Source organism: Nyctereutes procyonoides, unplaced genomic scaffold (assembly GCF_905146905.1).
Source record: "Nyctereutes procyonoides isolate TBG_1078 unplaced genomic scaffold, NYPRO_anot_genome, whole genome shotgun sequence".
NCBI classification, from domain to species: Eukaryota; Metazoa; Chordata; class Mammalia; order Carnivora; family Canidae; genus Nyctereutes; species Nyctereutes procyonoides.
Window position 1 is genome coordinate 38,527,340 of NW_026575048.1, and position 15,247 is coordinate 38,542,586.

General features: G+C 34.7%; 1 pseudogene; it reads right to left on the reverse strand.

The window, feature by feature from the left end:
• Positions 1–15,247, reverse strand: part of LOC129510835 (transcription elongation factor A protein-like 4) — a 242,900-nt pseudogene that overhangs the window by 45,506 nt on the left and 182,147 nt on the right.

Here is a 15,247-nt window from a genome sequence, read left to right on the forward strand (position 1 = left end):
CAAAATTATAAACCTCTAGCCAGACTCACTGAGAGAGAAACTTAAATGAGCAAAATCACCAATGAGGAGAAATAACACTGCAGAAATACAAACAATTGTAAGAGAATTTTTTTAAGATTTTATTTTATCATTTATTAATGAGACACACACACAGAGAGAGGCAGAGACACAGGCAGTGGGAAAAGCAGGCTCCATGCAGGGAGCCTGAAATGGGACTGAATCCCAGGACTCCAGGCTCATGCCCTGGGCCGAAGGCAGGCACTAAACCACTGAGCCGCCCAGGGATCCCTTGTAAGAGAATTTTAAGAAAAACTATTTGCCAACAAATTAGACAACCTTGAAGAAATGGATAAACTCCCACAAACGTAGAACCTCCCAAAGAAAGAAAATTTGAACAGATCAATTACCAGCAGTGAAATTGAATCAGTAATCAAAATTCCCAACAAACAAAAGGCCAGCACCAGACAGCTTCACAGGTGAATTCTACCAAACATTTAAAGAAGAATTAATACCTATTCTACTCAAACTATTCCAGAAAATAGAAGAAGGAAAATTTCCAAATTTATTCTGAGGTGAGCAGCACCCTGATACCCTGATAACAGCTAAAGACACCACAAAAAAAGGAGAACTAAAAGGCAATATCCCTGATGAACATGGATGCAAAAATTCTCAATATGACCAAATCAAATGCAACAATACATTAAAGAAAAATTCAATATGATCAAGTGGTATTTATTCCTGGGACGCAAGGATGGGTTCAATATTTGCAAATCAATCAATGTGATACATCACATCATTAAGAGAAAGGATAAGAGCCATATGATCATCTTGAAAGATACAGGAAAATCCATTTGTCAAGAGTACAAAACCCATTCTTGATAAAAAGCCCTCAACAAAGAAGATTTAGAGGGAGCATACCTCAACATAATAAAGACCATATATGAAAAACCCACATTGAACATCATACTCAATGGGAAAAAACAGCGTTCACCCTAAGGATGTCCACTCACAACTTTTACTCAACATAGTGCTGGAAGTCCTAGCCACAGCAATCAGACAACAAAAAGAAAAAGCATCCAAATTGGTAAGGAAGAAGTAAAACTTACGCTATTTGCAGATGATGATACTATATATTGAAAACCCTAAAAATTCCACAAAAGAACCCTAGAACTGATAAATGAATTCAGTAAGGTTACAGGATACAATAAACATACAAAATCTGTTGCACTTCTATACACTATCAATGAAGCAGCTGAAAGAGAAATTAAGAAAACAAGCCCATTTACAATTGCACCAAAAATAATAAGATACTTAAGAGTTAACCTAACCAAAGAGGTGAAAGATTTGTACTCTGAAAACTACAAAACTGATGAAAGATGACACAAAGAAATGGAAAGATATTCCATGCTCATGGGTTGGAAGAACAAATACTGTTAAAATATCTACACTACCGAAAGTAATCTACAGATTTAATGCAATCTCTATCAAAATGCCAACATTTTTCACAGAAGTAGAACTAGAACAAAAAAATCCTAAAAAGAAACTTTTTTTTTTAGATTTTATTTATTCATGAGAGACACAGAGAGAGAGGCAAAGATAGAGGCAGAGGGAGAAGCAAGCTCACTGTGAGGATCCTGATGTGGGACTTGATTCCAGAACTCTAGGGTTATGCCCTGAACCAGAGGCAGACACTCAACTGCTGAGCCACCCAGGTGCCCCCCAAAATCCTAAAATTTATATGGAACAACAAAAGACCCCGAATAGCCAAAGCAATTTTGAAAAAGCAAAGCAAAACTGGAGGTATTACAATTCCAGACATCAAGTTATATTACAAAGCTACAGTAATCAAAACAGTATGGTACTGGCACAAAGAAAAAGACACGTAGATCAATGGAACTGCAGAGAAAGCCCAGAAATATACCCACAATTATATGGTCAATCTTTGACAAAGCAGAAAAGAATATCCAAAGGGAAAAAGTCTCTTCAACAAATGGTGTTGGGGAAATGAGACAGCTATATGCAAAACAATTAAACTGGGCCACTTTCTTTCACCATGCACAAAAATAGATTAAAGAACTAAGTGTGAAACCATAAAAATCCTAGAAGAGAGTACAGACAGTAATTTCTCTGACATTGGACATAGCAACATTTTTCTAGATATATCTCCTGAGGCAGAGGAAATAAAAGCAAAAATTAAACTATTGTGATTTCATAAAAATAAAAAGCTTCTGCACATAAACATAAAGCTTCTGCTTTATGAAGGAAACAATCAACAAAACTAAAAGGCAACATACTGAATGGGAGAAAATATTTGCAAATGACATATCCAATAAAGGGTTAGTATCCAAAGCATATAAAGAGCTATATAACTCAGGATGAAAAAAAAAAAGTCCAATTACAAATGGGAAGACATGAACAGACATTTCTCCAAAGAAGAGATCCAGATGGCCAACAGATGCATGAAAAGATGCTCAATCAAATGCAAATCAAAACTAAAATGAGTTATCACACATACTTGTCAGAACAGCTAAAATCAAAAACACAAGAAACAAGTGTTGTGAGGATGTGGAGGAAAAGAAACCCTCTTGTACTGTTGGTGGAAATGCAAACTGGTGTAGCCACTCTAGAAAACAGTATGAAAGTTCCTCAAAAAGTAGGACTGCCTTATGATCCAGTAATTGCACCACTGGGTATTTATCCAAAAAATGCAAATTTACACAAAAAGACTATAATAAGAAAATAATAATACGAACAGCTACATGCTAACTAGTTGGAAAACCTAGGTAAATGGGAAAATTCCCAGAAAGACACAAAGTACCAAAACTGAGGAACTGAAAATCTAATAGACCAATAACAAGGCAACAATCAAGAATCAAAAAACAAACATACAAACAACAACAAACTCCCAACAAAGAACACTTTAGGATCAGATGGCTTCATTGGTGATTTCTACCAAATATTTAAAAAGGAATGGGCACAAATCATCAAACTCTCCCAAAAAAATGGAATAGAAGGGAATACTATTTAACTTATTCTTTAAGGGCAGCAGTACCCCAATACTAAAGCCAGACAAAGATACTACAAGAAGACTACAAATATCCTTTATGGATATAGTTGTAAAAATCCTCTACAAAATACTAGGAAAACTAAATCCAGTGTAATATTATAAAGATTATGTACCATGACCATATGAAATTTAGTCCAGGAATGCAAGGGTGGTTCAACATAAGAAAATCAATTAAAATAGTACACCATACTAATAGAATGAAGGAAGACAACCACCTGGTCATCTCAATTGATACAGAAAAGACATTTGACAATAGTATAAAATCCAACAGTTGGATTTGACAAAATCCAACACATTTTCAGAGCAGAGAACTTAAATAAACTAGGAGTAGGAGGGAATTTCTTCAACATCATAAGAGCACATATGAAAAATATACAGCTAACATCATACCCAACAGTAAAAAAAACAGAGAGAGCTTTCCCCTTAAGATCACAAAAAAAGCCAAGAATATACAATGGGGAAAGGACAATTTCTTTAATAATGTTATCATGAAAACTGGACAATAAGAAAAAGAATCAAACTGGACTATTATATTACACCATACAGAAATTAACTCAACATGGGTTAAAGATTTGAACATAAGACCAGAAGCCATAAAGCCATAACATGTTTAGAAGAGAACATAGGTGGTAAGCCACTTGGCATAGGTCTTGGTGAGGATTTTTTTTTTAAATCTGACATCAAAAGTAAAAGGAACAAAAGCAAACATAAGCAAATAAAACAAGTGATGAGGGACTTTAAAAACCCTTATGAATGATTTTACTCAGCCCACTTAAGTATCTAAACGAGTATCTTAGTATCTGAACTAGGTTACTTCTTTGGCATCTTCCATACATGGCACACTTAATAAGCGGTCAAATTTAGTTTTTCCTTTAGAGAAAAAACTAAAAGAATTTCCCAGTCTCAGGTTCTAGAGAAAGAAAAAGAAATTGTTGTTTAACCCAACACTGAAAATCAAGATGATAAGATAGGAAACTCAAGTCTTGGAGAAAAAAAAATCAAACTGTGATATTACAAAGTTAAGTGCAAGATGGAGTCCACAGTTAATCCTTCAGGGAACTAGTCTTCCTAATTGTCTGAAATAGGTAAGAAAGCGTGTTTAAAAATGCAGGGAAGGGGCATCCAGGTGGGTCAGTCAGTTAAGCATCTGGCTTCAGCCCAGATTATGATCCTAGGGTCCTGGAATTAAGTCCCATGTTGGGCTCCCTGCTCAGTAGGACAGTCTGCTTCTCCCTCTCCCTCTGCCTTTGCTCCTGCCATCTCTCTCTAATAAATAAATAAAATCATTTTTAAAATCTTAAAATGCAAGGAAAAGAGCAAAGGGAGTGCCGTTTGGATTTATTTTAATATAAAGCATGAGCAGGGAAGCGAAAAAAAAAAATCAGAAGATAAAGGTGCTTGCTTTGAAGTACTCTTATTCAACTTGAAACCTGAAGTTCTAGCAAGAGCAAATAAGTAAGGAAAAGAAAGCAAAGGTATCCAGATTGAAAAGGAAGATGTAAAATTATCTTTGCTCATATGATCTTATATGTAGAAAACTCTAAATACTCTACACATAGGGGCACCTGAGTGGTTCAGTTGGTTAAGAATCTGCCTTTGGTTCAGGTCATGATCTCAGGGTTCTGGGATTAAGTCCCGCATTGGGCTCCCTGCTCTGCGAGGAGTTTGTTTCTCCCTCTGCCTGATACTCCCCCTGCTTGTGCTCTCATTGTCAAATAAATAAATAACATCTTTAAAAATAAATATATATTCTACACACAGGCACACAACTGTAGGAGCTGATAAATTCAGCAAAGTTGTAGGATACAAAATGTAAAAATTGGTTGAAAGAAAAATCAGTTGCATTTCTATGCATCAGCAAGGAATGATCCAAAAAGAAAATTGCAAAAACCATTCCACTTTCAATAACAACAAACAGAATAAAATATGTAGGAATAAATTTAACCAAGGAAGCACAAGACTTGTACACTGAAAACTAGAAAACAGAGCTGAAAGAAATTAAAGACACCACTAGGTACTCACTTAGGAATATGTAAATGTATCAGATCAACAACTCGCACATCTTACACAGTATTTCAAGTAGATTTCAATAAAGCTGAGGGAAAAGAAGACACCAGTAAGGGTAGCTCAGGTGGCTCAGTGGTTTAGCACTGCCTTTGGCCTAGGGTGTGATCCTGGAGACCTGGGGTCGAGTCCTATGTTGGGCTCCCTGCATGGAGCCTGCTTCTCCCTCTGCCTGTGTCTCTGCCTCTCTCTCTGTGTCTCTCGTGAACAAATAAAATCTTAAAAAAAAAAGACTACAACAGTAAATTGAAAGACATCTTATGTTCATGATCACAACACTTAACATTGTTAAGCTAATACTACTCAAACCAGTATATGTAGTTTCAGTGTAATCTCTTTCAAAACCTAGATGGGTTTTACTCTTTAGTGATGGAAAGACCCAAGTCAACATCCATGTGGAATTTAAAGGGACCCTGAATAAAAAAAAAAAATTAAAAATCTAAACAAAGAACAACAAAGTTAGAGGGCTTATGGTTCTTGATTTTAATACTTACTACAAAGTAATAAGAATCAAAACAGTGCACCACTGGCAAAAGGATAGAATTATAGAATAGACTGGAAGCTTAGTAGTAAACCCTCTTATCTGTGGTCACCTGTTTTCTGAATGGGGGTGTCAAGACCATTCAATGGGGAAAGAATAATCGCTTCATCAAATGGTGCTAGAAAACGGAAATATCCATATTCAAAAGAATGCACTTTGAACCCTACTTTACTCCAAATAGATCAAACCTAAATTTAAGAGTTAAACTATAAAACTCCTAGAAGAAAACATAAGAGCAAATCTTATGACCTTGAATTTGGCAATATTTTCCTAACTATAACACCAAAAGCACAGCCAAAAAAATAAAAAATAGGTAACTCAGACCATTTAAATTGAAAATTTAAGAACTTTTTTGCATCAAAAGACACTAACAAGAGAGTGAAAAGACAACCCACAGAATGAGAGAAAATATGTGCAAATTGTATGTCTTAACTGTTAATGGTTTAAAGTTTTTTTTTTTTTTTAGATTTTTATTTATTTATGATAGGCACACAGTGAGAGAGAGAGAGGCAGAGACACAGGCAGAGGGAGAAGCAGGCTCCATGCACCGGGAGCCCGACGTGGGATTCGATCCCGTGTCTCCAGGATCGCGCCCCGGGCCAAAGGCAGGCGCCAAACCACTGCGCCACCCAGGGATCCCCTGTTAATGGTTTAATATCCAGAATACATAAAGTACTCGTAACTCAACCACAAGACAACCCAGTTAAAAAATGGGCAAAGTACTTAAGTAGATATTTCTCCAAAGATATTCAAGTGACTAATATGCACACAAAAAGATACTCAACATCATTAGGAAGAAGCAAATTAAACATGAGAGGACACTACACCTATGAAGATGGCTACACTTGGAGAAAATGGAAAATAGCTCATGTTGGTGATGACATGGATAAATTAGAACCATCATGCATTGCTGGTGGGAATGTAAAATGGTACTGCCACTGTGGAAAACAGTTTGGTAGTGCCTCAAAAAGTTAAATATATACTTATCATTTGATTCAAATTCCACTCTCAGATTATGTTCTCCAAAGGATAATATAATATAATCACAGGGACTCTGATACTTGTACATAGTGTTCATAGTAACATTATTCACAATAGCCAAAAGGTGGAAACACTCTAGTATCCATCAAGTGAATAGATTAAGAAAATGTGTTATGCAATGGAATATTATTCAGCCATACAAAAGTATGAAGTTTGGAAACATGTTACAATGTGGATTCATCTTAAAAGCATTATGTTGAAGTAAAAGAAGCTACACAAAACTTATGATTTCACTCATAAGTCATATTTAAAATATACCAATTCACAGATATAAATTGATTAAAGGCTACCAAGGGCTGGAGGTAGGGGAGAAAAGGGTTATTGCTTAATGGGTACAGAGTTTCTGTTTTAGGTGATGAAATATTTTGGAAATAGATAACGGTGCCAGTTACAGAGATTTGTGAATACCACTCAATTTTACAATTAAACATAAATCTATGTTGAACTTTGCTAAATTATTTTTTGTATATTTGACATGATCACATGGATTTTTGCCTTCGTCTGTTAAATATGAATTAATATCTAAATATTTTGATATTAAAATAGACCTTTATTCCTTAATCTTCTTTTTGGTAGTAACACACCATTTTTTATACATGCTAGATTTGAATTTGCCAATAATTTATGGCAAATGTAAGTGATTTTTGGCAATGTAAGTAATATTGGCCTGTAATTTCCTTTTCTTTTACTACTGTCAGATTTTGGTATCAAGTGTACTAGCCTTATAAAATCCACTAAGCAGTCTTCTCTATCTTCTATCCTGCATAAAATAAGGATTATTTGTTTTCTAAGCTTGGTACAAACTCACTTTTGTAAAAAGTGAAACTATGCCTGCTGCCTTTTGGGCAAAAATTTTAATTATCAATTCAGTTATTTTAATACTATTTATCTAGATTTTCAGAATCAATTTTGATATATTTTCTAGAATACTGTCTATTTCATGTTTTAAATTAACAAATCAATGATTCACATAAGATTTTTTAAATCTCTGCCATATTTGTAGTTATATTTTCATTTTCGTTCTTAATATTGTCCACTTGTACTTTTTCATCAGTCTTGCCAAAGTTTTTCTATTTTACTAGTGTTTTTCATATTCAGCTTCAATTTTGTCAATCATTTTGATTTCTTAACTTCTGTTTTTATTAATCTCTTCCTTTTGTGTACTGTGAGAGTACCTTATTTTTCTAGTTTATTGAGTTAAATGTTTTTTATTGTTCTTTTTGTTTTCTAATAAATGCTTTTAAAACTTTATATTTCCCTTCTGTGTAGAATTCAGCTGCATTCTACAAGCATCTTACCCTGTGTACAAACAAGTTAGCCTGCCACATTTTCATGGATGCTAGTAAAGGATTTGAGACTCAATTTCACAATTTTTGTTGGTAGTGCAAATTCCAGTTCCTACAGTGATGTAAGAGGGCCAGATGATACCTCCATATACAGAGGTTCATTATAGGAAAGGGATATTGAGCTTAGGGAATCCAAATATTTTATAATGGGTCGTTTTCCCCCAGAGGAATACAGTATCTCTTATAAGGCTGTTAACTATCAAACAGCTTTGAGAAAATAGTCTAAAAGAAAGGGCAGTCAGTGCCTCACTCACAATGTATACAGAGACATGAGGGAACCAGAGAGAGCTATCTTCTAACAATATTGGGGGAAACTGGCATCTGAACAATATTGAGTCTTCCAGCCCAGGAGCATATGGTATGCTTTTCCTTCTCTGTAAGTCTCTACTTTTTTTTTAGTCTCTAATTTTTGTCATACTTATAGTTTTCAATGTAAAATTCTTGTATATCTCTCATTAAATTTCTTCTGAGGAGTTTTACTTTTCTTTTTCTGCTATTATAAATGTCATTTTAAAATTTCATTTTAAACTTTATTGCTAGGGATCCCTGGGTGGCGCAGCGGTTTGGCGCCTACCTTTGGCCCAGGGCGCGATCCTGGAGACCCGGGATCGAATCCCACGTCGGGCTCCCGGTGCATGGAGCCTGCTTCTCCCTCTGCCTGTGTCTCTGCCTCTCTCTCCCTCTCTGTGTGACTATCATAAATAAATAAAAAAAAATTTAAAAAAATAAACTTTATTGCTAATAGAAATACAACTGATTTTTATATATTGTTATTGTGACCTTACTAAATTAGTTTATTGTAGTTTATAGTTTCTTTTGGATTTTTTTGTGTATACAGTCATGCCATCTGTGAATATAAAGACAATAAAGACAAATCTTTTTCTTCCTTCATTCAACTGGTTAAGATCTCTAGTATAACATTGAGTATAAATGGCTAGAATAAGAACATAACTGATTTATTCCTGCCCTTGGGAGAAAGTATAAAATATTTTATCATTATGTATCATTTTAGCTGTATGTTTTAATAAATGCCCTTTATCATTTCTAGTTTGCTGAGATTTTTTATCAAAAAAGGCCGAATTTTGTCAAAAGCTTTTCTGATATACTGACAATAGTTTTTCTTGCTTCTGCTAATGCACATTAAACTAGTCTTGCACTCTTGGGATAAACCCCACATAGTCATATTATCCTTTAAATTTATCTATATGTAGCACACACATAGATATATTAATAATCATATAATTAACATAAGTTAAATTAACATATATTTAGTAAAGACAAAAAAGGGCATTACAGGAGTCAATCCAACAAGAGGATAAACATTCATAAATATTTATGCACTCAACACAGGAGCACCCAAATATATAAAGCAAATATTAACAAATCTCAAGGGAGAAACAAACAGCAATACAAATAGTAGAAGGGGACCTTAATACCCAACTTACACCAATTAGAAATATACATCAATAGATAGATCATCCAGATGAAAAAATCAATAAGGAACACACTGGTGGTTCAACAACATATTAGATCAGAAGGACGTAGCAGATATATACCAGAAACTTTCTACTCAAAAGCAACAGAATACACATTTTTCTCAGTGCACATGAAATATTTTCCAGAATAAATCATGTCAGGCCATAAGATAAGGTTTAATAAATCTAAGATGACTGAAATCATAAGCTTCTTTTCAAGTGTCAATGGTATTAAACTAGAAATTGATTGCAAGAAAAAAAACCTAGAAAATACACAAATATGTGGAGATTAAACAACATGCTATGAACAGTGGGTCAAAGAATAAACCAAAAGAGAAATCCAAAAAAAAATCCTGAGACAAATGAAAATGGAAATAAAACATACTAGAACTTGTGGGAGGCAGCAAAAGCAGTTCTAAAGAGAAGTTCATGGCAAAAATGCCTACATCAAGAAACAAGAAAAATCTCAAACAACCTATTACACCTTAAGGAACTAGAAAAGGGGACAAATAAAGCCCAAAGTTAGCAGGAGAAAGGAAATAACAAAAATGAGTGGAAATCAAAGAAATAGAGACTAAAAAGATGATAGAACAAAATCAATGAAACTAAGAGCTGGTTCTCTCAAAAGACAAAATTGATAAACCTTTAGCTAGATTTACCAAATAAAAGACTCAAATAAATAAAAATCCTAAAGAGAAAATGTTACAACAAAGGATCATAAGAAACTACTATAACTATTCACCAACAAATTGTACAACCTAGAAGAAATGGATAAGTTCCTAGAAACACACGACCTACCAAGACTGAATCATGGAGAAATAGATATAAAGAAATCCAAACAACCTGAATACTAATAAGGACATAGAATTAGTAATCAAAAAGCTCCCAACAAAAAAAGAGTCCAGAACCAAGCCTGGTGAATTCTACCAAATATTCAAAGAAGAATTAATAACTATCCTTTCTAAATTCTTCCCCAAAAAACAGAAGAGGAAGGTACACTTCCAAACTCATTTTACAAGGCCATCTTTACACTGATATCAAAAACAGACATGACCCCACAGAAAATCACAGGCCAATATTCCCGATGAACACAGATGTAAAAATCTCAAGAAAATATTAGCAAACCAAATTCAACAACATTAAAATGATCATACCATGATCCAATAGAATTTATCCTTAGGGTACAAGGATGGTTCGACCTCTGCAAATCAACATGATACATATTTTAAAAATGAAGGTTAAAAATCAGATGATCATGTCAATAGATACAGAAAAAGCATGTGATAAAATTCAACATCTATTTATGATAAAAACTCTTAACCAATGTGTATAAGGGGAATGTACCTCAAAACAATAAAACCCATATATGATGAGCCAATAGCTAAAATAAAATAGAAAACAGTAAAAATACATGAAACCTGAACGGTCCTAAATCTGTTAAATTTAATCCATAGTTAAGTCTTCCTAGCCCATATTTTCACCAATGAAGTGCTTCTACTAAATATTCAAGAAAGAAATATTACTAGTACAGTTGATCCTGTACAACACAGAAGTTAAGGGTGCTTACTTCCCAAGCAGTCAAAAATCTGCATATACCTTTTGACTCTCCATAATTTAACAGTTTACTGTTGATTAGAAGTCTTAAATAATTAACACATATTTTGTATATGTATTATATACTATATTCTTAGAATAAAGTAAGCCAGAGAAAATATTTTTAAAAATCAAGAGAAAATACACTTACAGTACTATATTGTATCAATACTGTAAGTTTATGTCACTGTTTATAGGTGAATCATTTGTCAATACTTACATCAATATCTTATATGATAGAAAACGCTGTAAATGTATATATCACTAACTTTAGACATAAAAAATGAAAAGATAATGTGAAAAAGAAATTCATATATAACAATTCATGCATTGATAAGCAGTAGCTTGTCAGTATGATTGCTTTATGGTAGCCTAGTGTAATTGATACAAATGCTTCACATACCCTAGCCTATGCATTAATGAATGAATCACTATAAAATTTTCATGACATACAGTATTACAGACCTATTCATAGCACTGGGAATGCATAGACTTTCCTTTTTCCAGTGGATATTCTTTCCTGCGAGGGCCCATTTCTGGGTTCTCTATTCTGATCCATTGATCTATGTGTCTATTTTTGTGCCAGTACCATACTGTCTTGATGATCACAGCTTTGTAATACAGTTTGAAATCCAGCATTGCGATGCCCCTGGAATTGGTTTTCTTTTTCAATATTCCTCTGGCTATTCGGGGTCTTTTCTGATTCCACACAAATCTTAAGATTATTTGTTCCAACTCTGTGAAGAAAGTCGATGGTATTCTGATAGGGATTGCATTGAATGTGTAAATTGCCCTGGGTAGTATTGACATTTTCACAATGCTTATTCTTCCAATCCATGAGCATGGAATGTTTTTCCATCTCTTTGTATCTTCCTCAATTTCTTTCACAAGTGTTCTGTAGTTTTTAGGGTATGGATACTTGACCTCTTTGGTTAAGTTTATTCCTAGGTATATTATGCTTTTGGGTGCAATTGTAAATGGGATTGACTCCTTAATTTCTCTTTCTTCAGTCTTATGGGTGTATAGAAATCCCACTGATTTCTGGGCATTGATTTTTTACCCTGCCACATTGTCGAATTGCTGTATGAGTTCTAGCAATCTTGGGGGTGGAGTTTTTTGGGTTTTCTTTTCTTTCTTTCTTTCTTTCTTTCTTTCTTTCTTTCTTTCTTTCCTTATTTATTTTATTGTGTGTTTTCTATGTACAGTATCATGTTATCTGCAAAGAGGGAGAGTTTGACTTATTTGCCATTTTGAATGCCTTTTATTTATTTTTGTTGCCTGATTGCTGAGGCTAGGACTTCTAGTACTATGTTGAATAGCAGTGGTGAGAGTGGACATCCCTGCTGTGTTCTGACCTTAGGGAAAAGGCTCTCAGTTTTTTCCTATTGAGAATGATATTCGATGTAGGCTTTTCATAATTGGCTTTTAAGATATTGAGGAATGTTCCCTCTATCCCTACAGTCTGAAGAATTTTTATCAGGAATGGATGCTGTATTTTTGTCAAATGCGTTCTCTGCGTCTATTGAGAGGATCATATGGTTCTTGTTTTTATTCTTGTTGATATGATCTATCACATTGATTGTTTTATGAGTGTTGAACCAGCCTTGCATTCCGGGGATAAATCCCACTTGATCATGGTGAATAATATTCTTAATGTACTGTTGGTTCCTATTGGCTAGTATCTTGTTGAGAATTTTTGCATCCATGTTCATCAGGGATATTGATTTATAATTTTCTTTTTTGGTGGAGTCTTTGTATGGTTTTGGAATCAAGGTGATGCTGGCCTTATAAAACGAGTTTGGAAGTATTCTGTCCCTTTCTATCCCTTGGAACAGCTTTAGTAGAATAGGTATGATTTCTTCTTTAAACGTTTGGTAGAATTCCCCCTGGGAAGCCTGGACTTTCGTGTCTTGGGAGGTTTTTGACGACTGCTTCAATTTCCCCGCTGGTTATTGGTCTGTTCAGGTTTTCTAATTCTTCCTGTCCAAATTGGTAATTTGTGGTTTTCCATAATTCACCCATTTCTTCTAGATTGCCTAATTTTTTGGCGTATAGCTGCTCATAATAAGTTTTTAAAATCATTTGTATTTCCAAATCATTGGTATCTCTCCTCCTTCATTTGTGATTTTATTACTTTGAGTCTTTTCTCTTTAATAAGGCTGGCTAGGGGTTTATCTCTCTTATTAATTCTTTCAAAGAACCAACTCTTGGTTTTGTTGATCTGTTCTACAAACAGTTCTTCTGGTCTCTATTTCATTGAGTTCTGCTCAAATCTTTATAATCTCTCTTTTGCTTGGTGTAGGTTTTACTTGCTGTTCTTTCTCCAATTCCTTTAGGTGCAAGGTTAGCTTGTGTATTTGAGTTTATTCCAATTTTTTGAGGGAGGCTTGTATTGCAATGTTTTTCCCTCTTACAACTGCTTTTGCTTATCCCAAAGATTTTGAACAGTTGTATTTTCATTTTCATTAGTTTCCATGAATCTTTTTTTTCCATGAATCTTTTTAATTCTTCTCTAATTTCTTGGTTGACCCATTCATCTTTTAGTAGGATGCTTTTTAACCTCCATGTGTTTGAGTTTCTTCCATATTTCATCTTGTGATTGAGTTCTAGTTTCAAAGCATTGTGGTCTGAAAATATGCAGGGAACAATCCCAATCTTTTGGTATCAGTTGAGAACTGATTTGTGAGCCAGCATGTTATCCATTCTGGAGAAAGGTCCATGTGCACTTTAGAAGAATATGTATTCAGTTGCATCCGGATGGAAATTTCTGTATTTCTGTGATATCCATCTGGTCCAGTGTATCATCTAAGGCCCTTGTTTCTTTGGTGATGTTCTGCTTAGAATATCTGTCACTTGCAGAAAGTGCTGTGTTGAAGTTTCCTACTAATATTGTATTATTATCTATCTCTTTACTTTTGTCATTAATTGATTGATGTACTTGGCAGCTCCCACATTAGGGGCATAAATATTCATGATTGTTAGGTCTTCTTGTTGGATAGATCCTTTAAGTATGATATACTGTCCCTCTTCATCTCTTACTACAGTCTTTGCTATAAACTTTATCTGAGGATTGCTACCCCAGCTTTCTTTTGAGGATCATTTGAATGGCAAATGGTTCTCCACCCCTTCATTTTCAGGCTGGAGGTGTCCTTAGGCCGAAAATGAGTCCCTTGTAGATAGACAATAGATGGGTCTTGCTTTTTTATCCAGTCTGATACTCTGTGTCTTTTGATGGGATCATTTAGCCCATTCATATTCAGAGTAATTTATGAAAGATATGAATTTAGTGTCATGGTAATACCTATTCAGTCCCTGTTTTTGTGAATTGTTTCTTTGGGCTTCCTCTTTCTTTTACAGGGTCCCCCTTAATATTTCTTGCAGAGCTGGTTTGGTGGTCACATAGTCGTTCAGTTTCTGCCTACCTTGGAAGCTCTTTATCTCTCCTTCTATTCTGAATGAGAGCCTTGCTGGATAAAGTATTCTTGGCTGCATGTTCTTCTCCTTTAGGACCTGAATATATCCTGCCATCCCTTTCTGGCCTGCCAGGTCTCTGTGGAGAGGTCTGCTATTAATATGATATTTCTCCCCATATAAGTTAATCTCTTGTCTTGAGCTGCTTTAAGGACTTTCTCTATCTTTGGAATTTACAAGTTTCACTATTAATTGTCAAGGTGTTGAAAGGTTTTTACTGATTTTTGGGGGGTCCTCTCTATCTCTTGGATCTGAATGCCTGTATCCCTCCCTAAATTAGGAAAGTTCTCAGCTATGATTTATTCAAATACACTTTGTGGTCCTCTCTCCCTCTCAGCCTCTTCTGGAACCCCAATTATACGTAAATTCTTCCTTCTCAGGCTATTATTTATTTCCCTAAGCCTTTCCTCGTGGTCTCTTGTTTTTCTCTTTTTCCCTTAGCTTCCTTCCTTACCATCAACTTGTCTTCTATGTCACTCTTTTTTCCACCTCATTAACTCTAGCAGTTAGGGTATCCAGTTTGGATTGCATATCATTTAATCTATTTTTAATTTTGTCCTGATTAGATCTCAATTCTGCAGTAACAATGTATCTAGAGTCCTTTATGCTTTTTTCTAGAGCCACCAGTGGCTTTATAATTGTGCTTCTG